General features: G+C 40.0%; 1 protein-coding gene across 2 annotated transcripts in view; it reads right to left on the bottom strand.

Annotated features, from left to right (window-relative positions):
- LOC105235528 overlaps positions 1-23,617 on the bottom strand; it is a 474,820-nt gene that overhangs the window by 203,562 nt on the left and 247,641 nt on the right. The window contains exons 4-6 of one of the 2 annotated variants that reach the window (XR_004628831.1): positions 7,363-7,447; positions 4,822-4,889; positions 2,069-3,006 (exon numbers count right to left, since the gene is read on the bottom strand). The exons of the other annotated variant lie outside the window; for it this stretch is intronic. The gene's annotated coding sequence lies outside the window, so the exon portion shown is untranslated. Of the gene's footprint in view, positions 1-2,068; positions 3,007-4,821; positions 4,890-7,362; positions 7,448-23,617 lie in introns of those variants that run through there. 2 annotated transcript variants of the gene reach the window in all.

Genomic DNA, 23,617 nt, shown 5'->3' with positions numbered 1-23,617 from the left:
GTACCAATGGCATAAGCTGGTACACGAGCATATTCAGCAACTCTTTATTTCATTTTTATTGTTGTTTCCTTCTTGTGATTCATCAGATTGCATAAAGAAACATCTCAATCCCCAGTAATAAAGTCGGCTGTTGTTTAAGTTCACGTATGCATCGGCAAACTCTTAGAGAAAGGCTCATTTTTAAATAAATCAACAACAAAAAAATTACTCATCCCTACAATTACTAGGATTCAGATTCTAGGAAGGGAAAAACCAAGGGGCTGAGAAAAAAGCAAAATTGAATGTTTTATCCTGGAAGTCTATAAACCAAGGTCAGTAACTCAGTGATAAAAGCATGGATTTTGAAGTCACGCATCTAGATTTAAATCCTTGCTCTATCATTTACTAGACACAAGATAATGACCATGTCATAAGGCACATTAAGTCTCAATTTCTTCACCCATAAAACGAGGAAAACAGCATCTACTTCCTGTAAAGCATGCGAATGAAATGAAATAGATAATCCGTATCACGCCCTTAGCAGAATGCCTGCTCCAGAGCTGTGCCCAGCAAAGGTGGTGTGTTATTGTTGATAGTGTTTCATAAAATTATAAGGAAGGGAATTCCTTGACTAAAATCTAGTCATGCCTTGAAAGTTGCCTGAGTGTCCAAGATGCACAAAGACAATGCAAATCTGACTGACTTTCGCTTCTCCAAACCCCCAGTGGCATAATTGTCTGGCTTCACAGTCTCTTCACCCGGAAATTGGGGGTGACAGATCTAGACAAGCTGGCCTCGGTGGCTATCTTGATGTGCACTGAAAGCACTGGTTTTGTCTGTAGAGATCATTCTGTTGCTTGAATTCCAGGGAGAACAAGTGGACACGTTGCTGATAAAGCTGTACCTTTTGACTCCGGGCTTCCTGAGCATCTCTCAGTGTTTATGAGCAGGGGACCAACGTACACCTTGATGTAAACGCATTAATGACAAGAACAAAATTTGGAAGAGATTGAGTGTTTTCTGTGGCCCCCCCACTGACTCATAGTTTTTGGTCCTGCTGTTTTGTAAACAGAAAGACCTGCATTTAGATATTTACCTGTAGTATCTTTTCCTCCTTATAACTAATGTTGTCACCACAACATGTCCTTTCATCCGGCCCCATAGCCTAAGGAATCCTCTTAAGTTTCTCATCAGGAAGTAACGCTACACTTTTGGTGCTCAGTCTTGTCTGCAAATTAGAATCATCTGGAGAGCTTTTAAAAGCTCTGATGCACAAGCCACACCCAGGCCAACTGAAGCCAACTTTCCCACACATCCTGGTGTTTTAAAGCTCCCCAGATAATGGCAACATACAGCCAATGCTGAGAACTATCGTCAGACTCAGCACTGTACATACGCCTACGTCTGACAATAAATTAAAAAAACAAAGCAGTAAGCCTAAAGATCAGTCTGCAATCAGTTAATCCTGCATATTTACCTGATAAACTGACAAGACAGATGTTGCAGGCAATCAAATTGGTGTGCATGTGTGCACACACACACACACACAAGTACATACACAACCTTCTGCCTTCCTCAGTTGGCTATGATTTCCAGCTGAGCAAGGTATTTCTGTCCCTCTCTCCTCTCAGGAAGTTTACTGTCCACAGCCATCTCATACCCCCAGCGTGATGGTTTAGGAGATTAACTCCTCACAAAAGACATAGTCAGCTTTGAGATACAGAAAAGTAGGCAGGGAGGGGCCGTGTAGCCAGGAGGCAGGCACTTGCAACTTTGCGACCAGAGCAGAGGAAATCAGGAGAGATAACTTCTTCCACATTTGTTATGGTGGAGACTTCAAATAAGAAACTGCAGACATCTCATGAAATGAGAGAAGAGAAATTTTAACCCAAACTTGTATTTTGAGGACTTCAACTTGATAACGTTGGAGTATTCATGTTTAATTTTTCAGCTTTCAGACTCAACGAGTCCCAAAACAATGGCGTCCCTACATTTCTACTACTGTGCCACAGGCACACTAATTTCTGAGTTCTCTCCCTTTGCTCTGGGTCAAGAGCTAAGACTCTGGATTTGCCTTGCACCTCCCTTCAAACCAGTTTGTTTGCATATTTTTGCCTGGTTGAAAAACGTCTTTGTATTTTTGTTGGCCCAGTTCTTGGCAACAGTGTCTCTTGTTGAGAATCGTGAGGCAAAGAGAGCCCTTGTATGTGGACCGTTTCTGTTCATAAGATTCAAGATAGGGGACCTGCCTCGAAGGTGACAGCAGAAAGCAGGGAAGAGGCCAGGTGAGGGCAGGGACAGAGAAAGACACCTTCTAGGAATGGCCTTGGACCTCTAGTAGGTTGGTTAAGCTGATTCAGCTTACATAGGCATACATAAATAACAGCTTCTCATAGAAGACAGGGCCTCCATGTGAACATATATGTAACAACAGACTGCTTGCCAGGGGAGTGGGAGCCTGGTTAACTTCTCTCCATGGACCCCACAGAAGATGAGAGAGTTTTGGGGTGTGGGAGCCAAAGCCTTGAGGGTTTAAGGACCATGACAGATGGCCAGCACCGGACAGGCAACAGCACAGCTCTTCAGCTTCCTGCGCCCCATCATTGCCCTGAGGGTTGTGCTCTCTCCCCCTCTCCTGCGCTCCCTTTTTCTCAATGCCTCTTCAAGGTTGGTAATTATTGGGCTGACTTGAGCATGACCAGATGTGTTTTCTTTTCAAGATTTAGAGATTGTCCTTTAGCTTTCAAGTCCCTTTACTGAGCAAATATCGGTCTAATTTTATAGACTTTCAGCCTAGTTCTTACCTTTCTTCAAGACTAGTCTTTTCTTCCCCCTTAAAAAGGTTGTTTCTCCAGTTTCTTGCTTGTTTTTCCCGGATGCCCTTCTTACCTTTCATCTCTACCTGTCGGTTATTGTCACTTGCAGCTTATTTTAACAATGGCGGGACTATGTTCTCTTGCCCTATTGGGTGTCAGGTGGCCTTTTTCTTCCTTTATCAGTTTCCTCTCTGTGACTCAGTTTCCTCACCTATAAAATAGGCATAATAATAGTGTCACCTTAGAGGGCTAGTATGAGGATGAAGATGTTAATTTATGTAAAACACAGTGGCAGGCAATGTTAGTTGTTTTCTACGGTATGTTGTTGGCTTGAAAACATAAGTGGGGTCAGAGAAGAGTGAAGGGGTGGAGAAGAGGGAAACCACGGCGATAATTTGAATTTCTCCCTTATACATAAAGTCCATAATTTTACTGGATGACAGGTTCAAAATCCAAGACATAGATGTTGAATTACTTCCTCATAAGGCCATTAGTTACATTGTATTTGTTGAAATTTTAGTAGTTTTTCATCCCTGGCTTTCAAGGTGGAGAGACCTGCCCTGTAATTTAGACCTGAGCCTGGTGATTCGTCTGCTGCAGGTGCCCAGTGTCATCAGAGCACACACTGAAGTAAGTTGTCTACCTCTTGGATGTTTTGCATGTCTTCTGACCCACCAACATCTGAAGGCTCAACTGACATCCCTAGCTGGACGTTTGCCTCTGCTGATTAGAGACCTTTTATTAGACCCCCATACCTTCTGAAATGTGCTCCTTTAATCCTCTTTCATCCACATAATTTATGATCTGTTTATAGCCTTCCCCACACTGGGCACTTTCCTGTGTCCTCTCTTGGGCTAATTCTTCATTTTTTAGGAGGTATTCTTTCCATTTACTCTGATGACCAGTTGCCCTCTGCCAGTTGGCCCCAGAGGGCTGTTATCCAAACACCTGGCTGTTTTGATCTGCTGTACACATTTTTCCAGGACTTGTAATAAGGCATTTTAAAAAAATAGTGGTCAGATGTTCCTTTTTATTTTCCCTTCTCAATGGCTAAGCCAATTGCCCCTTTTTGTGTCCTTTAGGAAAATAAGATCCGCGAAGAACCACCCTCAAACTCAAAGAAGAATAGACCACTGATCAGACTCAGGGCACACAACATTCTAGATATTTTTCCATCTTCATTTAAATGAACTTAAATATTCTTTTCCTGCCTATGATCTTCTTTTAAATGAACATCACATTTTCTCAGCAGTGTGCCAGTAATTCTCCGTGCATTATCTGTATGGAGCTTCCTTTATATTCCAGGCATGGTGCTAGAAGCTGGGGATAAGCTAGACATGGCCTCTACTCACTTATAGCTTATATCATGGTCCTTGGCCGCAAGATAACTATGAGAAGAGCTAAACAGAAATTGTTCTCTATTTTTAATATGCCTTAGGAAAGTCCCTTTACAAAGCTCCTTTTTCTTAGGCTAACCTTCAGCTGTAAGGCACAATTACAACATTTAGACAGAGGTTGACTTACTAACTATACATGTACTACGCGGTATTTGCATCCAGCTCTAAAGGCAAATCAGATCAAATTGGGGTGATACATTATTATACGCAGCAGACCCCTGGTGTAAATTGATTTGACCTACAACTTCTGGCTCATTATGAATAACCCTAAGTAGTAATTAAGAGCTGGGATTTGGAGCCAAAGGGTGTGTGGCATTAAATGTCAGCTCTACCACTCACTAACTGTTTGATTTTGGTAACATCATTAATCTCTCTGATCCTTTTTTTCCCCTTCTACTCTGTAAAAGGGAATAGTACCAACTATCTCACAGGGTTGTTGTGAATAACTGATATTAATGTTTTTCAGATGCAGTGTTTTGGCAATGAGCAATAAATAAATGATAGGTATTAGCTGTGATCATTGTCATCGTTACATGTGGTAACATATAATCTTTCCAGAGTACACTGAATCCCACATGCTCTGAGGGTGGTGTGCAGGACCAATTCACTTAGCTAGTGAATAAACTTACCAGCCAAACAGCTCTGCTGAGTTGTTACTTATTGTTAGTGACTCTTGATGTGGCAGAATCTTTGTTTCCTTGTTAAGAAAAAAATGTCCATCACATAAGAAAGATAAATGCATGTGTCTTTCAGTGAAAAAATACTTGGGAGAAAGCCAATGAGCAATATAAACATTTCTATATTTTTAATTTCAGGGAATATTTGGAGATCTTAACATATTCCCTGTAGATACCAATGTTTTACTTTACAAATCATATTATTATTTTTCAATCCTTGTAACAAAGAGGATGGTTTTTGCTAAGTGGAAGTGAAACATAATTTCCAGCTGGATGAAGTGATAAGACCAAGGATTAGTTGGCAGATGAAAAAAAAAATAGTGGCTGCCATACTTCTTCCTCAAAGTTTGAAGGGGAGCGGAGGAGGAGAAGACTTTACAAACACACAGGAACTTCTTCCACATACAACTCCTTTAAACTCAGAGATATGAGCCACAGCTTCGAAAAAGAAATAAACTTCTTATCTTCTAGCTGCTAAGACATTTTCAGTGGCTTTGTGAATTGTCAGCTTTGGTAGCAAATCACAGTTCCTAGCAGACCTATAAAGAATCAGCTAAGACATTTCTAGAGATACTCATTGTGCTGCCAGAGAAGTGTGCACTCAGATCTTCACCAAGGGACACTGTCTTAGAGAGCATAGCTGATTTGTGGCTTCTAGCTCCAAGGCCGTGATTCCCCCAGGCTCACAACCAGTGACTGAGTATGGCAAGGAAAGCAAGTATGAGGGCCAGCCCATTCTTGCCCAATAGGGGAGTATTCGAAGAGACACCCTTGCTCAAGAAACCCATCATCCTCCCTGAGACATTCTCAGAACTGTGCTACAATCTGAGAATCTGCCTATGCAATCGTTTAGTCCCTCTGTCCTTTCACAGATGTCAAACCTGCACCATGGTCTGAAGACTCTCCCTGCCTACAACTTCTCCCTTCCCCTTTATCTTCACAGGCATTTCCTCTTATTGGTCTCATCCCATCTTGGCTGCTGTTCAGAAGATCCAAACTGATACTCCTGTCCACCAGCTGTGATTCAAAATATGATAAATCAATTAGTAGTGGTTGCTTGAAGCATTACCTCTTGAAGGTTTCTGAGGCCAAGCCTGGACTCCAAGAAAAGTGTGCTATGACTGATTACCAATGTCTGCAATGGGCACAGAGGGGGATGGGAAGGCACATATGCCCTGTATTTGTCCAACATGAGCATAGGGGCTAGTCTGGGCTACCCTGGACATTTGAACTTCCCTACCTAGGTTATTCAATGTCATAAAATTGGAAAACTTGAAAAGTTGTAGAACTGCAACTACATGCAGAACTCTAAGCTTACTAAATACCAGGCCCTCTGAATTTTACATCTCCTCCGATGAATGGCAAGCCAAAGGAGAAGCAAGCTACCTATTTCTAAGACTCAGTTTCTTCATCTATAAAATACGACTTAAATATTTTCTGCCTCCTTGAATTATTATGACATTTCAATGAGATTACTCTAAGAAAGCTTGCAGCGTAATATACGGCATTATGTAAGATGTTAATAATTAATATTATGATGCCACTTGGGACATAAAACCATCATTTCAAGGTGTATATCTTTATATTTTTATACTGATTAATAGTTTTTTCAAGGCAGCACAGCATGGGTTGCTCATGCATTTAACTAAGGGATATGATAAACTCAACCAAAGTAATAACATGGTTGGATTCTTCTGTCTTCCTCTTGTAATGTGGGAGGCTCACGTGGATCACACTGTTATTAAATGTTCAGATCATTTACATAGTGCATAAATATCCTGATGGTGAGACAAATAACATTCTTTGAAATATGGAAGGATAGCCCTTTAATTTTTCCTCAGTAATAGTCTCTTGAGGATAATATCATGAATCAATAATGACCTTATGGCACTCCTACATACTCAATAAAAAGTTCTCATCAAAATCAATAAACTCTTAGAATTCATAAGGAAATTACCCTTAAAATGATAAGACTTCCTTTTCTGAGAAAAAAAAACGTGTTTCTGGTCAGGGCTCTCGGTCAGGTCTTACATGACTACTTAGAACCTTTCATTCCTTTCCATGAGCACACCCCAGCCTGACCAAATGACCCCTAGACACACACACACACACACACACACACACACACACACACACAAGTTCATAAATAGGAACTTCTAGTTTGTCCCCTATTCCACTGAGAAAATTAAGCTGTCAATCCTCCACTCTCTAAACTCCCTTCCCCACCCCCATAAACTTGTCTATGTCCATACCCATCTCCACTCCCTTCCAGGCCCTCTTCCAGTTTAAGATTAATCCTTTTTCATGAAGATTGATCCCTTCTGCTAAGCTGGAATCTGGTTCACTTATCACTCCGCCTTTACTTTAGATTCCTCCTTATACCAGGCCCTTATTCAACAGCACATATATATTAAATCATCTCTCATTTCAAAGAAATTTCTTTTGACCCCATGTCCCCTCTTCCATCCTTTCTATCCTGGGCCAGATACTTACAGTTTTAGGTTCTACTCTTACACACTAGCTGTTCTTCAAATACTACAATCCGGTTTCTTTTAAGAGCTCACCCCATCAAACCATCCTGGAAAAGGGCACCATGACTTGATTATTAAATCCCATGGACATCTCCCGTCTTAATGTTACATGATCGCTTGGAAGGTTTTAACACTACTGACCACTCCTTTCCAGAAATTTCCATCATCGGTTTCTATGCTGTCACTCCCTACTTCCACTTCTTCTTCTAATACTATGCTTTCTTAGTCCTTTGAAAACTTTTCACCCTCTGACCATTCTTTCATTATTCATCCAACAATTAGCTATTGAGCACCTTACTATGTGTCAGGTATCCTGTTAGGAGATGGGTGAAATGTTTAACAGACATAGTAACATCAGGACCTAAGCATAAAAGAAACAAAGAAACAAAGAGTCCATTGTACTTAATGTAGTAACCCTAAGCAAAATCTAGAAGTACTTTTCCTGGATAGGGGATTATTTTGGAGGTGGGTCTTGAAGGATCAATGGGAATTTGCTAGATGCAGAGAACTGAACAAGGGAATGAGGCCAGGAATATTCTTGACAGAGGGAACAGTATGTGCAAACACTTTGAGGTTACGATATCATGTGTGTTCAGTGAATGTCAAGTGCGTTAGCTTGACTGGTGGGTCACTGCTAAGAGCACATGGTGTGAGGCGAGGTAGAGAGATAAACAGTGCCCTGATAATAAAAGCCCACTAATACTTCTGCTGTTACCCAAATTTCTATACTTTCCAATTGCATTCGTTCCTGCTTTTTCAGCCACTCTTTGACATTGATGAGTCCTAAATCCATAACACTGTTCAGGATGCCATCCTTCAGCACTGGGCCCTTGTGTACAAAGCCAATAGTACACCTTTATCTGGATATCTTACAGGCACTTCTAATATACTGGAAACAAAAATTATAATTGAACCCTCTCACTGCCAAAAAAATAAAACAAAACAAAAAACCTTACATTCTTCCTATATTCCTTATCTCAAAGCATAATATCTAAGATAATAAATAAAGCAAGAAAACTGACAGTTATCCCTGAATCATCCCTTTTTCTTAATACAATACCCAGGCAATGACTAAGATTCCATAAAGTAAACTTTGTTATTATTTCTACTATTTGTCTCTTCCTCTTTTTTCTCCACATCTAAGTTCAGACCCTGCCATCATTCTTTGCCTGGATGATGGTTCTTCACTCATTAATCTCTCTACTTCTAATTGGAGAGTGTCCAGTCTACCCTCTATGAAGTATGTAGAGTGATCCATTTAAAACAGTGCTTCTTCAACTTAATGTTACGAAGAAATCATCTAGAGAGCTTGCCAAAACATAAATTGCCGAGACTGATTCAGTAGCTTTGCATGGGGTCCAAGTATTTATATTTCTAGCAAAGCTCCCAGGTGCTGTTAATGCAGCAAGTACACAGACCACAAATGGAGTAGTACTGACCTAAAACAAATATGGTAGGTTACCCACCGCTGAAATGTCTCAATGCCTCCCTACTGCTTAGAGTATAATTTGCAAATGCTTCACTTTGGGATTTAAGACCTTCACAATCTATCCACTGCCAACATCAGCCACTCTGTTTCATATCTTTGCCTACAGGTGCCATTCACAGCTATTCTGAGCTCTTTGTATCTTCCTAAATTTATTCTTCCTTTTTTCATTCTCATAAGTCAGCTTGGAATCCCTCTCCCCAGCAGCCCTGGCCTCACTGTCCCTCTCCCTGGAAAACATCTAATCCCCTTTTAATTTCTAATGCAGCATTCACTAGGTTCCCTCGCGTAAACCACATTTCCACCTTGTCCCAAAAGAACTGAAAATTCTCTCTTCCATGATTCCACTCCTTTCTATACTTTTATTTACCATTCATAAACTCTTCACTTTATACCTTTATGTAACTGTTATTTGTCTACTTGACTATGTTCTTCATGGGCAGGGACTATGACTCATTCATATTTATATCCATACATATAACATAGTGCCCATTATTGGGCAGTTGCTCAATAAACGTTTGCTAAATAAATAAAAATTATGATAGTTACTGCTTACTAGGTACTTACTACATGAAAATCACTGGGTCAAGTACTATACACATGCACACACATATGAATTAATTTAATATAAAAGGACACCGAGGATACCGAGGACACGGAGGCTTATAGAATTTAAGTAACTTTCCCAAGGTCACAGATCTAGTAAGTCACTATCTATTAAGTAACAGAGATATAAATTGAAACCATGTCTCATTCCAAATTCCAACCACTTCACTACTGTGCCTTCCTGAAGTGTAACTATGTCATCAAATCAGAATGTTGCCAAGGATTCCACCTGAACATCACATTATCCTATAGTTAAGAACCTTAACTATTAAATGAAGAAGGAATAACCTAAATATGAAAGACCCTGCTAAATAAATCCAGAAAAATGCCATACACGGCTTATAAAGTTTTGGATTACTTACATTCTTAGTGCATTGACACTTTAAATTTTAAACAAGAAATTAAGAATACAATGAATGAATATCTAAGCCTTTGCCCTATACTTTTTAAGAGAAAACAGAAAGTCCTTTCTAATAATAATAATAATAGCATGATTCTACCCTAGCATTTCTCAAAGAAGATTAGCTCTTGGAGATGCTCCAAGAAAAACAAACGGCCAAATAAATTTAGAAACTCAGCACAACATAGTCTGCCTCCTGAAGATCCACCATGAATGTATGTTAAGAACTGCTAGAAATTCTGCAACTCAGGTTTTTAAAAAGTTATATTCCTTGAGGATCCCAAATGTATTTGAACATAAAATCCTTTAAGAGCAAATGTCCTACAGGACATACTCTGGGGAACACTGATTCTAGCCATGTTTTCTTGACTTAAATTACACAAAGCTGCACAGCAGACCTTTGCAACATACACACACTTTGAACTGAGCCAGTTGTACTCGTGGACTCTTTACTTTCATTTTCTTTGAGCATCAGGAGTTGTTCTTTACTTTTCTACTATTTTACTTGCAAATACTTGAGATCGTGTACCATAATTTCTTCACATTAGAGAGAATTTCTTTTAGTTCTTAATACATCAATCACAAAAGAATATAAAACACTTGAAGAAGTTAGCATAAAAGGTAAACTGGATGGGAATACAATAAAGCTAAGGATAAAATTAGCATTGTATTTTTTAGAGCTATGTATCAAATTCAGCTCTAACTTCCTAATGGCTACAGCAAAGAGGAAAAAACATAATGTTACAAGTTGAATCGTGTCTTTAAGAGGAAAGCAAACCAACTACTCAGGAGTAACATGGTTTTTCCTGGTACGGACACCTAAAAGCAGTGTCTCCTGTGGGATCTCATAAAGGGGACATTGTGGGATGTGGTGAGCAATGCCCTCGAACACATAATATGGTAAAAGCAATAGTAAAAGCTGATGAAAACTTGCACAGTGACCCAAAAGCAGTTCAAACCCCAAAGTGCAAGTCACTTAAAACACTTTGACAAAGGACCAATAATAAGGATCAAGGTAGACAGTCCTCTGATGATCTTCTTCAACCAAGGGAAAAGCTCTTTATACCTGGGGGAGTGGGTGGACTTGTAACATCTGCAAATGCTCCTTTGCAATTATGATTTCCCGCAACAGAGATTTTGATAGGGACTAGACTGGAAAAAGGTCAGGTGTTCAGGTTTAGACAAACTGTGTTGTTGGTTAAAAGTAGATCCATATGCTTTGACACTGAACAGTGGCCTGGGGTGGGGTAAGAATAGCAGCCAGCTTTAGGAACTATTGGTATGTCCATAAGAAATATGAATCCATTTTAAAAGATTCAAGATCCACAGATACCTGGGGGGGGACAAGAAGGGAGGACGGTTCTGCTCAGACTGTGCTGGGCCAACCTGTCCCCTTGGCACCCCCTGAGTCAGCTGAACAACCTTGCTTGCTCCCCATCACCCATTTCTGGCTCTGTCAAATAACATGTCAGTGACTATCCAGTGTCTCTTCTGCCCACACTGTTTGACTAACCTCTTTGATCCAGACCAGCACAATTAGCTTTCTGCCAGCAGCAGCACTGACAATGTATAACATGAAACCAAACACAGGAAAACAAGAGCAGGCTATTTTCTGGCCCTTTAAAGTGAAGCCAAAGGCATGTTTCACAGTACCCTGGCCATCTCAATGCCTCACCAGGTGATAGAAGTTATGCTCAGGTAAATGTGCTGTGGCTTTTTCTGCGCAGCCTTTTAAGACACAGCTATGAAGAATAAAACTGCACCATAAATAATCTGGAACACTCTTGATGGATAACTTACGGGGCATGGCCCGACAGCTGATATGCTTAACAAATCACCTAAAAGTGAAAGAAGCGAGCCATCAGCCTCATGGACTTTGTTTAACCCACATAAACTTTTTTCAAGTCATCTTACCTCTGTTCCCTATCAACTTTGTTCTCAATGCAAGCAAACAAGAATAATACAAAATATAAAGACTAACCGAGCTAGTTAGATAATAGCATTTCACTAAGAGAACTTTACAGGGATTTTAAACTTTCCGTGACAACTGTCATCCAATGCTGCAATTTGTTCCAGTCATCCATCCTGATTTTAGCAGCTCTGTGCTTGGAGAACTGGAAGGTAGAGCCTTCTCCTCTCTTCTCTTGTGTGCTGAAAAAGAAAACTCTCCCAAGTCCATTTATGGGCCTAAATATAAAGCTTTGGGATGAACAGAAAATGGCATGTGTGAAAAAGTTAACAAAACACCGGGTATATCAGCAAACAGAAGTTTACTATGTTTCTGGGAATGTATTAAGGTCACATTCTAATTAAAGAAATAATCACAACTATATCGTGACTCATTTGCAATTTGGTGGCACTGAGGGAGAATTCATTATTTGACTTTGGAAATGGAAAAACCCAGACCACCCGTTCCCTTTATTTAAATAAGCATGCACAAAAATAAATGAATAAGCAAATGCTCTTTCCTAAGGGGAAGTTTTCTCATAATCAATCACCATTAAGCGTATCTTCTGCAGCCCCAGCCCTGGTTGGTCACTACTCACACAGATCTCACCTCGATTTATTTTTCATGGCAAATCATGATAAAAATAAACCCATGCCTTTTTTTTTTTAAACTTTCAATGACTTTTAACCATGCTTTACCCAATCCCTTCTCCTAGCCATGATCTTTTCTTTGCCTGGTACTGCTCCATGTCCAAAATCTTACACTCCAAAATTTTACTTTCTAACCATAAAATACTATCCCTCCAGCTGTCAAATCTCTAACTTTGACTATCTTTGCCTTTAGATTTCATTCAGATTTCATGTGGCTTGACGTCTCATTTTTCTCCTCTTAGCTTCACTTCCTTCTTCCAGGATTGATTCAACAAGCCATTACTTCAACTCCTCATTGACTAGCACATTCACCCACTTAAACTTTTTCTTTGCACCTGTCCTTCAAATTCCTTAATTTATGCACCATCTGCCTTCCATGCTTCTACCAGACCATGGCTCACTCTCAAAAGAGATTACACTATCATATCACCTGATACTTTATGGTTTCCAAGCTGTTAGTACCACCCAGCACCTCCTTAGTCTATGCTAGTGAACTTCCTCTCGTACTTCATTTTCAATATTTCATCCCTATCTGGGAGTCCCTGACCCCATTCCCTATTTGCTGCTCTCAGGAAATGAGCTTGTCTCTCATTTTACAGAAAAAGGGAGGCAGTTAGGCATGAATCTCCTTGACTTCCTCCTCCTCCTCACCATTGCTAAATGTATCCATAGCCATGCTTCTCCTGACCTCATTCCCTAACACACTAGAGAACTAAACATCCCATTTCTGTGCACCGATTTTTTCTTTTTTCCTATTCTTTGGGGCTTCCCCATGCCTCTTCCTCCTGTATTTTTTAACCTTTGTTCCTTCCTTTCCATCTACAAATTTTGTCATCACCTTTCAATTAATAAAAACCTTCTTTCAGTTCAATGTCTTCCTTCAGCCAATTCCTTCACTCTCCCCTCTTCTTCTGGCCGACCTCTAGAAAGTATAATGCATGAACAGTCCTTTACTGAAATTCACTTCTCCATTCACTCAAAATTCTTCCTGTCCTTCAACCACTTTCCAGAAACTAATCTTACTCAGGTCAATCAAGGGCCTCTTTACTGACCAATTTAGTGATATTTCTCAGTCCTAATTTCAGTAGCCTAGCTGATCTCAGTGTCATCGTTTGCACTTGCTTCCTTCTTAAACTTGGATTCTGTAGCAATATTTTCTCCCCATCTTTTTTTACTTTTATGTTCCTTTTGGGTTCCTATTTATCTGCCTGATCTGTATTCAGCCTTCTTATTCTCTACTGTGCCTATTCTCTTGGTCTGTTCTGCTCATTTTCACAGCTCATTTTCCACTCTCATCTATACACTGTTGATTCCCAGATCTGGCTCCTTAGGACAGGGCTTGTGACAGATACCCAGACTAATTATCTGGCTGCCTATTACATGTCTCAACTTTGATTTTTTTCCCCATAAATACCTCATGTTCACAGGTTCAAAACTTATGATGACTTTCTACCTCCTTACACCTCCTAAATTTCTGGGTTTAGTTAATGACCTCACCATCTATCCAATTCCCAAAATTAAAAACGTAAAGGGGTTAACAATGACCCTCTAATGGACCCCACTCCCACCACTCCAATCAATCCCCGTATTTGTGTAATTCTACCTCACAAATATCTCTGGAATCCTTTTCTATCTTTACTTAGCTCATCCTTCATCTTCTCCCACCCAACCTTTAAATAACCTCCAGATTAATTGATTCTGATTGGCTTCCTTTCCGTTAATCAGGAGATAAATCCCATTCACATGCAATATGGTGGCTCTCATAGTTCAACCCTATGCTACTCCTCTAAGCTCCATATTCGTATACCTAGATGCCTAATCCATGTTACCACATGAATGTCTCAAATCTATCTCAAAGTCAAAATGTTCAAGATGGAACTTACTATTTGTGTCCCATAATCTTGTCTGAATAGAACCACTTTTTAGCCATTTTGCAAGTCAGAAACCTAAGAGCTATTCTTGATACTTCCCCTTCATCACTTCATATCCAACCCATGATCAGATTATTTCCATCACATCTCTTAATTCTTTTTGGTTTTTTTTCAAATAAATTTTTTAAATTGTGGTCAAGCACAAATAACATAAAATTTGCCATCTTAGCTGTCCTTTTAAGTTCAGTAGTAAGGATATTTACATTGTTATGCAACCAATCTCTAGAACATTCTCATCTTGCCAAACTAAACTCTGTCCCTATTAAAAAATAACTCCCCATTCTTCCCCTCCCTCAGCACTGACAACCACTATTCCACTGTCTCTATGAATCTGACTACTCTAAGTGGAATCATACAATATTTATCCTTTTGTGACGGGCTTATTTCATTTAGCATAACATTCTCATGGTTCAGCTGTATTGTGGCATGTGTCAGAATTTCCTTCCTTTTTAAGGCTGAATAATATCCCCTGTGTGGATATATATAAACAAAATAGCATATTTTGTTTATCCATTCATTTGTTGATGGATGCTTGGGTTGCTTCTACCTTTCAGCTATTGAGAACAAAGTTGCTATGAACGTGGGGGTACAAATATCTCTTTGAGTCCCAGCCTTCAATTCTTTGAGGTATCTACCCAGAAGTAGAATTGCTAAGTCATATAGTAATTCTATTTTCAATTTTTTGAAGAACCACTATACTATTTTCCATAGCAACTACCCCATTTTACATTCCCATCAACAGTGCCCAGGGTTCCAATTTCTTCATATCCTCTCCAATACTTGCAATTTTCTAGTTATTCGGTAGTAGCCATCCTAATGGGTGATAGGTGAACCTCTTAATTCTTAAATCCATTTTTTTTTCCATCTCCATTGCCACAAGCCTGAGCTATAGGAATACCATGGAAGCTGATATTCCTAGATCCACTCTATGCCCTCTTCAATCTATTATGCATATTACAGATAGAGCAAGACTTTCAAAAACAAATTTGATTATGTTATCTGCCCAGTTAAAACCCTGTGATGGATTCTTGTTGCTGTTATGATTAAGATAAAAATTCTTGTCATAGTCTATAGTCATCTAGTCCCTGACCAGCTCTCCAACCTCATTGCTTGTCACTCTCCCTTGCTCTCAGCACTCCAGCCACACAGGCCACCTTCAGTTCTCTGATGAATATGGAGTGATACCTCTCACACAGGCCTAACAATCATGGATGTGGTTATATGTGAGTGGGGTATGAAGGGGAGGGAGAAGGGTAGAAAAGAAGGAGGGAGAGGGAGAAGGAAGTGTTCAGAGGACTAGCTAACAGATGATAGTTTGGCTGCTCCTCTCTACTGAGAGTAATACTCTCTTTTGGCTAGTATTTCTCAACCTGCTTCTTTGTTTCACTGTGTGGACTGAGTTGGAAAGAATATAGTCTAATCATTTTTTTTTTTTACATATAAGATGAAGGAAGACTCTTCGGGCTAAGATTTGTAGCCCATTTCACATGACTCTCATTTAAACTGGTAGGTATATTAGTTTGCTATGGCTGCCATAACAAATACCACAAACTGAAGGGCTGAAACAATAGAAATTTATTTTCTCACAGTTCTGGAGGCCAGGAGCCCATGATTAAGGTGCTGGCAGCGTTGGTTTCTTCTGAGGCCTGTCTCATTGGCTTGTGGATGACTGTCTTTTCCCTTTGTCTTCACGTGGTCCTCCCCCTGTGCATCTCTGTCCAAATTTCCTCTTCTTTTAAGGACACCACTCATATTGGATTAGGACCCACCCTGATAACTTCATTTTAACTTAATTACATCATTAAGACCCTGTCTCCAATAGGTGCATTCTAAGGTACTGAGGGTTAGGACTTCGACATATGAATTGGGAGGTACACACTTCAGCCCACAACAGAGGTAAATATGTAGAGTTTTATGCTAAGATTCAGCATATTCCAGCCTTTCCCTTTCCTTGAGAAGCACCCTCATTTGCATTTCTCACAATAATGCCTGAAGAATACATTTCAAGTGAGCTAGCTTCTAAACCTGAGGTCTTAATTTAACATTATACAAAGTCCTAAAATTTGAAAAGCTCCATGAGATATCTTACACATTTACTGAAAAATAAAGGATAACTATGTGGATGTCATTTTCTTAGCAATCTTATTGGTAAATTTATTTTATTTTTGAATGTACTGATGATAGGCCTGTTTTTACAAAAGACTTGGGAGTTAATGTCATCTATTCATTCCTACAGATTGAGCTCCAGGGAAGAGCTGCCAGAAGGGGTCTACTCAAAAATCACAGCCGGAGCCCCTTTGCTTTGTGCATCAACCCTTTGTAACCACCAGGCCTATTGCCAACTGGGTGATAGATTCACAGCTCTTCTTCTCACCTTGCCAAGCACAGCAGCCTCTCTGGCAAGAAGTCCCTTTGGTCTCTGAGCAGCATATTTGAGGCTATCCCTTCCTGCTGGCATTATAAAAACAGCGGGCTGCAAAGCCCCAAAGCCCTTTCCCTGCTCCTATGGTCCACTTGGAACTTGAGCCCAGGACCTGGTCCCTATCAGCAGCAGCTTTTAGTGACCTCTACGTACATACACACACACAGACACACCAGGCCAGAAAGAACACTCAGCCAGTGTTTTGTTCTCAAAGAACAGACACTCGATCTCTCTGGGGCTTTAAAAGCATCATCCTTCTCATTTTTGTATGGAGTCAGCTGAGGCAAATAATCCCAGTGTTATCAAGAACACATGCCTACTATCTCTTTGCCGATGAACAGCCCAAGGATCCTGGACCTAGAAGTAGGAGGGGTAGCAGAACAGATCATACTTCCCTTGTTTCACAGCTAAAAAATCCAGCAGAGTGTTAGGGGTCAAAAGAGAGACTGACACACAGAGATTGAAGGCAGAGCTGGTACTCAGTTCCTGCGCTGAATTCTTGCTGTCGACCTGGGATGACTCATCCAAGTTGCTGCCTTCTAGCTAAGGAGATTAATGATGTAATGAGAACTTTCCCAAATGTTAGGATAAGACATTAGCAATATTTTCTACATTTTCTCTATAAGATTACTGGAATATAAAGGTATTGACTTAAAGGAGATAATGTGAGAAAACAAAATGGCAGAATCAATAGAACCCCATTCTTCTTGCACAATAAGTTACCTTATTTTTATGAAACTGTTAGGCAACGTAGAAATGTACCAGCTTCTGAAAATTCGGAGGGACATTAAAGTAAAATATCTGAAGGCTATTCTTCTGAATATCTGTAATCTTTACTCTAGGCTATACATTTTTAGTTCTCATTTTCAATCCACTTGTCCTTTATATGAATTTGAAGAAGGCTATTCTTTTAGTGCAATGCTAGACCATCATGCTTGGAACCATAAACATAGATTTTTTTTTTTAAAGATCAGTTCCCTCCACCACCCACCGAGATCATTTTACAGGGATGCATTCTTGGGGCCCAGATGGTGGGGCCCCGTAGTCTGACACCAGACTGCTAACACAGCAATGTAAAGGCGAGTGCTCACAGAAAACATAGATAGAGAAGGACAAGCTATGCCATATACAATTTGCATGAGCAACTCCCCAGGGGATGGCAGGCCCTTGGAAATGTGCAAAAAGAGCAAGCTGATTTTTTGCCATAAGGCACAGAGGTGCAGCAGCCCAGATCTGTGACAAGGCAACCGGCTGAAGGAAGGCCCTTTCTGTCCCAAATCCAGCAGCTTTTCTCAAAGGTATTGCCCCACTCCCACTACACATGCAAGGGCACCAGATTGCCCAGCTCAGCTCAGCTTATTAAGGGCAGTGGAGTTGGACCAAACCCTGCCAGAGCTCACCCTAGTAAAGGAGATGGCGAAAGATGTGGGGAGAGGGGTGGATGTAAATGATCATGTTCAAGAGCTCATACTCTACAGAAAGAAAAGCCTTTGCAGAAAAGGAGAGAAAAACGCTTTCCAGAGTTCTTACTATTTCTAGAGTCACAGGAAAATATTTACTGTGTTCAATCACCAAGCCTATTGAAGGCAATTTATGTGCCTTAAAAAATAAGCTCAGCATTTAAAATGCAATGAGAGACGTCACAACTATGCACACAGAAGCGATTACACAGAAGCCTGGCGAATTTGGAATGATCCAGACACTCCCTGCCTTATCCTGGGGAGCTCCCTACCACTTACAGCTGTGGGAAACCTTTATTCAACATCCTTCAGCTTGTCAGACACCACCTGATGTCCATTTCCGAATAGGAAACTCGAGTGGACCCAGCAGCATTGTTACATGTTTAAGTGCTGTTGCCATTTGAGTATGGTGCGGGGAGTGGCTAGATGCAGGACAGCACATTTCATTACACACCCTGCCATGTATCTGATCACTGTTTACGCTTTGTTGTGCACTCCAGGTGTGCCAGAGTGTGCCCTCGTGTGAAGAGTGATAGTTTCTATCCAGAGAAACGGTATAAACAGGTGAAGTTCAAATTCTTTACAACCAAGGTGTCTGTCTGTAAATCCTACACAAACACACCACACGGAATATTTTTTAAAGCTCCACATAACCATCAAATCGAGGATTGGTTCTGCTCTTCTCCAGGTATCACTACCTCAGTAACTATGGGCTCTATTCTACAAGGAAACAGGAAGTGAATGCACAGTTTACTGTGCAGAAAACTGTACCTAATGCTCCAGATGTTCCCAAATGTCCCTTGGGGAGCAAAATTGCCCCTAGTGGAACCACTGGCTTCACAGAATTAATGGGGCCTTTTAGGAAACATTTAATTTCTTAACATTGGGTCCTCTTGTCAGGTTTTACAACATAACTAATAGCTTCACACAAAGATGTAAAACTCTCGGTTTTCTCTAAGTAATTTAAGTCTTGTGCCAACCTCTCCCATCCCATCCAACCTTCCTCCTTACATTTACTTAGCATCTTTACAGGCAAGCACTCTAGTTAAGCCCTGAGAACACAAAAGTAAAAACATACAGTCCTTTCCCTGAAGGAGCTCAAAATCTGAGGGAGAAATAAACTCTGAACAAATGATACAATAAAGTCCGAATGGCCTATGCAAAACTTGCTTATTATCATTCTTCCATATTCCCTTTTCTTTTGGCGTTCACACCCTCTACATGACTTTTGACTGTGTCTCACCCTGAGCTTGCTTAAGAAATTTTGAATGTTACAGGATTCCCTTATTATTATTCCCTTATTCCTCAGCATAAGGGAACATGGAATTCTCACTGACATCCAAGCAAACTTCACACGTGTGGTCACAGTTAATTTTGATGCACCTGCCCTCTGCAGAGCTGTGGTCTACTCAGACAAACACAAACAAAAGAAGAATGTATAGAAACCCGAGGAGGATAAAGAGATCAGATTTTAACATTTTCATATTCATTTTGCTTTTTTTTTTCAGCTTATAGCACACTAAAGGATCAAAAACCTAGATATTGATGTGTAAAACCTAATCTTTGGTCTACCTGTAGGTTCTGAAAAATGGACATTTTTACCTGCATAACAAGGCCAATTATGGACAACTACTATTCCTAATGATTATCAATTCACAATTAGCAAATGGAAAAAAAAAACATAAGATCTTACCATTACCACTCTTCCTCCAGAAATAGTAGCTTATCAGTATTAGAATTTTATGAATTTTGGAGTTAGTTCCCTACCTCTAGCCCCAACCCAATGGAGAATGAATGCTTTACAGGACAATAGACTCTAACAAAATCCAAAGATTTCTGCCTCACTATATTATCCCTCAGAAGCATTTTGCATAGTTCCCCACACTTTCTTCTGTCAAACTTGCAACATGACACTCTCCTGGTTTTCTCATTCCCTCACTGGCCACTGCTTGTTTATCTACTTTGCTGTCTCCTCCTTCTCCTCGGGTCAGCTTCTGAATATTAGAATTCCAGCAGGCATAGGCCTGGATTCTCTTGTACCATCCATCTCTACCTTTTCCCTACATGAGTTCCTGTGTTTAAATAGTTGACTTCAATTGAGGTTAACTTCACAGATTGGTTCCACTCCAGACACTCTGTCAGAGTCAATAGTAGAAATCGCATAACCTCTGCCAGTAACGGGTTCAGGGATGGGTGAACCTAAGCCAATTTGGACCAATAACAGGTGGGAAAAGGTTTGCTGGGGGATCCCTGGCCAGGACCTGTTTTTTAATTCTTAAGGGCCACAGTTGGTCAGTGTGTGTGTGTGTGTCTCTGTCTCTTTGCCTTTCTCTCTCCCCCTTTCACATATGAATGAGAAAGCCCACTGTTCTGATGTCAACTATTCAAAAGCCAACTTTGGGATGCAGAAGACAGTAGTGCGGCACAATAGAGAGAAAGAAGTGTTTGAGTCTTTGAAGAGATCATCTAAGTGGTGTATAAACCAAACCAGATCAATATGTGGGCTTCCTCTTACGTATAATGATCATTTAACCTAGTTCTATTTGGGTTTCCTGTTACATGTAGCAGGAAATATTTGAATTGACATAATCATCTACATGCTTATAACTCTGACATTTTTATCTCAACCATCATATCTGTCCTGTAATCCAGACTCGTAGATATAACTGCCTACTTGACATCTCCACCTGGATATATAGTAACAGTCCAACAAAACTAACTTGTCCAAAACAGAGCTCCCAATGACCCCTTTCCCTGCCAAATCTGCTCTCTCCTGGGGTTCCCCACCTTTGTAAATGTTACCATATGCTCAAGACAAACCGCCAATGATGTCTTGGATTATCCTTTTCCTCTGAACCCATAACCAATCTATCCATCAGTTATGTCCATCCTACCTAGTCATGCCCTTAACCATTCCCTTGCTTCTCTTTGTGGTTTTACCACGTGTGTGTGTGTGTGTGTGTGTGTGTGTGTGTGTGTGTATGAGTGGGTGTGTATGTGTGTATTCCTAAAAGAAATCATTCAGTTTTGCTTGTTTTTGAACTTTATTTTTGCAGAAGCATACTGTATACATGCTTAACATCTTCTGACAGCCATCCATGTTGACACACATAGCTATATTTTATCCACTTCCACTGCCATATTTCATTTATTTATACATCAAATTTATGTATTCTTCATTAGACGGACATTGTGCTGTTTCCAATTTTTTGCTGCTATGAATATTGCCATGTTGCCATGAAAATTCTTATACTTCTGTCCTATTATTTAGGTACAAGGTTTTTTGTGAGTATACCTAAGAATGGAATAGCCAAGCCATAGGACATAGGCTTCTTCAGTCTTATTTGGAAATGACTTAATGTCTACCAAAGTGTTTATAACATTTATATCCTTACCACCAGCAGTATATTAGAGTTCCCATTTCTCTACATCCTTGCCAAAAACTGGTATCCTCAGATCTGTTAATTATTGCCGATAACATAGGTATAAAATAGTATTTTGTTGCTTTTGCTGGTATCCACCAGAAATATGTATGGCCTGCTTCCACACCTCCTTGAGGTCTTAGCTTATGTCACTTTCTCAGTGAGACTTTCCCTGACAACCCAACTTAAAACTACAGTCTCTACGTATTTCCAACCCCTTTTCCCACCTTATTTTTCCCTATTGCACTTACCGCCTTTGTACACTGCTATGAACTGTATTATGTCCCCCCCCCAAATTCATATGCTGACGTCCTAACCCTTCCATACCTCAGAATGTGACTGTATTTAGAAACAGAGTCTTTAAAGAGATAGTTAAGTTAAAATTAGGTCATTAGGATGGGTCCTAATCCAATATGAGTGATGTCCTCATAAGAAATTCGGACACAGAGATGTACAAAGGGGCAACTATGTAAAAACACAGAGAGAAAATGGTTGCCTACAAGCCAAGGAAAATTGACTCAGAAGAAACCAACCCTGCTCTCAAGTTGATCCCAGACTTTAGGACTTTAGAACTGTGAAGAAATGAATTTATGTTGTTTAAGCCATCCATTCCCTGGTTCTTTGTTATGGTACCCCACCAAAGTAATACAGACATACAATAATTTTATTTGTTTATTAGTCAGAAAAATATAAACATAAACCACAGGTCATTGATTCACCCCTGCCCTGCCCCAGGAAAGAATATAGAGCAATGACAGTGGGCATCTTCTTCTTATTCTTAATGGTGAAATGAAGACCTTCAACTTTTTATTATTATATATTATACTTGATATCCGATCATTTCAATGACTGCAGCTTTTGGATATCTGTTTTCTTTTTAAATCTGTTTCTGTAGTTCTTTGTTACTGCTACTCCTCACTTATAGTGGCTTATTTCCAGATGTCTATAGGAATTTTTTAAATTATGAATTCATTTGACTTGGAACATCATCTGTGGGATTTTTGGAGACACTGTTTAAAGTGCATACCTTCAGGGAGGATTTGTTTGGCTTCTACTTGCCACTTAGAGACCACACCAACCAGGGCCGTCTCACATTAAATATACAGCTTGGAATGTTTTGGCACCAACATGATAGTGTGAATTCAAGATATGATCCAGCATGAGTGTGAGCTTATGCTCAGGGATTATCAGAGGAGGCAATTTTCTTTATTTCTTTGTGCCACCGAGAGACAAAGTTAAAACAGGTGCATAGCCACATCATCTTGGAGGCAATTTTCTGGCATATTTACTGAGCATATTGTTCTGTGTTTGCGTGCGAACTCTGTTCTGACTCCCCAATCTGCTTGGGGCTCTGGGCTTTGTTTCCTCCTTCAGTGCACATGTGGTCTATTAAAACCCACGTTACAGATAACCTGCAATCTGTAGATACTCCAGGTCAGTGCCAGGCTTGGCAACTGGCTTAATTCTATCAAGTCAAACTTATCACTCCTGAACCCAAAGAATTCCATTCTTCTGCCTCCAACTCAGCTACTTATAATATGTATGAGAGAGAGAGTGATATTTTTTATTTTAACCATCTTACTGGGCATTTTTAGATGTATATAAGGCAAGGTTTCTCTAATCATCTGATCCAATTCTATCACCAGAATTAAAAACCCCTGAAGACACACACATAGGTGGGTCCCACCAAGTAATAATTTCAAAAGTGTGGTCCCAAAATCAATTTTTTGGCAACTTCCACCAGCTTATTCTAAAGTAGCTGGTTCACCAGCTGGTGGTTTGGAATCATTACCTGAGTTGTGTGCCTTTTTATTCACGGTGAAGCTTCTAATTTAAGGAGAAAGCTTAGTCATGCCTTTTTTATATAGAGAAGGTGTAATACAGTAGAGTCT

Source organism: Ailuropoda melanoleuca, chromosome 11, assembly GCF_002007445.2.
Source record: "Ailuropoda melanoleuca isolate Jingjing chromosome 11, ASM200744v2, whole genome shotgun sequence".
Classification (NCBI taxonomy): Eukaryota; Metazoa; Chordata; class Mammalia; order Carnivora; family Ursidae; genus Ailuropoda; species Ailuropoda melanoleuca.
Note: the sequence above shows the minus strand (reverse complement) of the source record. Positions and strands in the feature narration are given on the sequence as shown.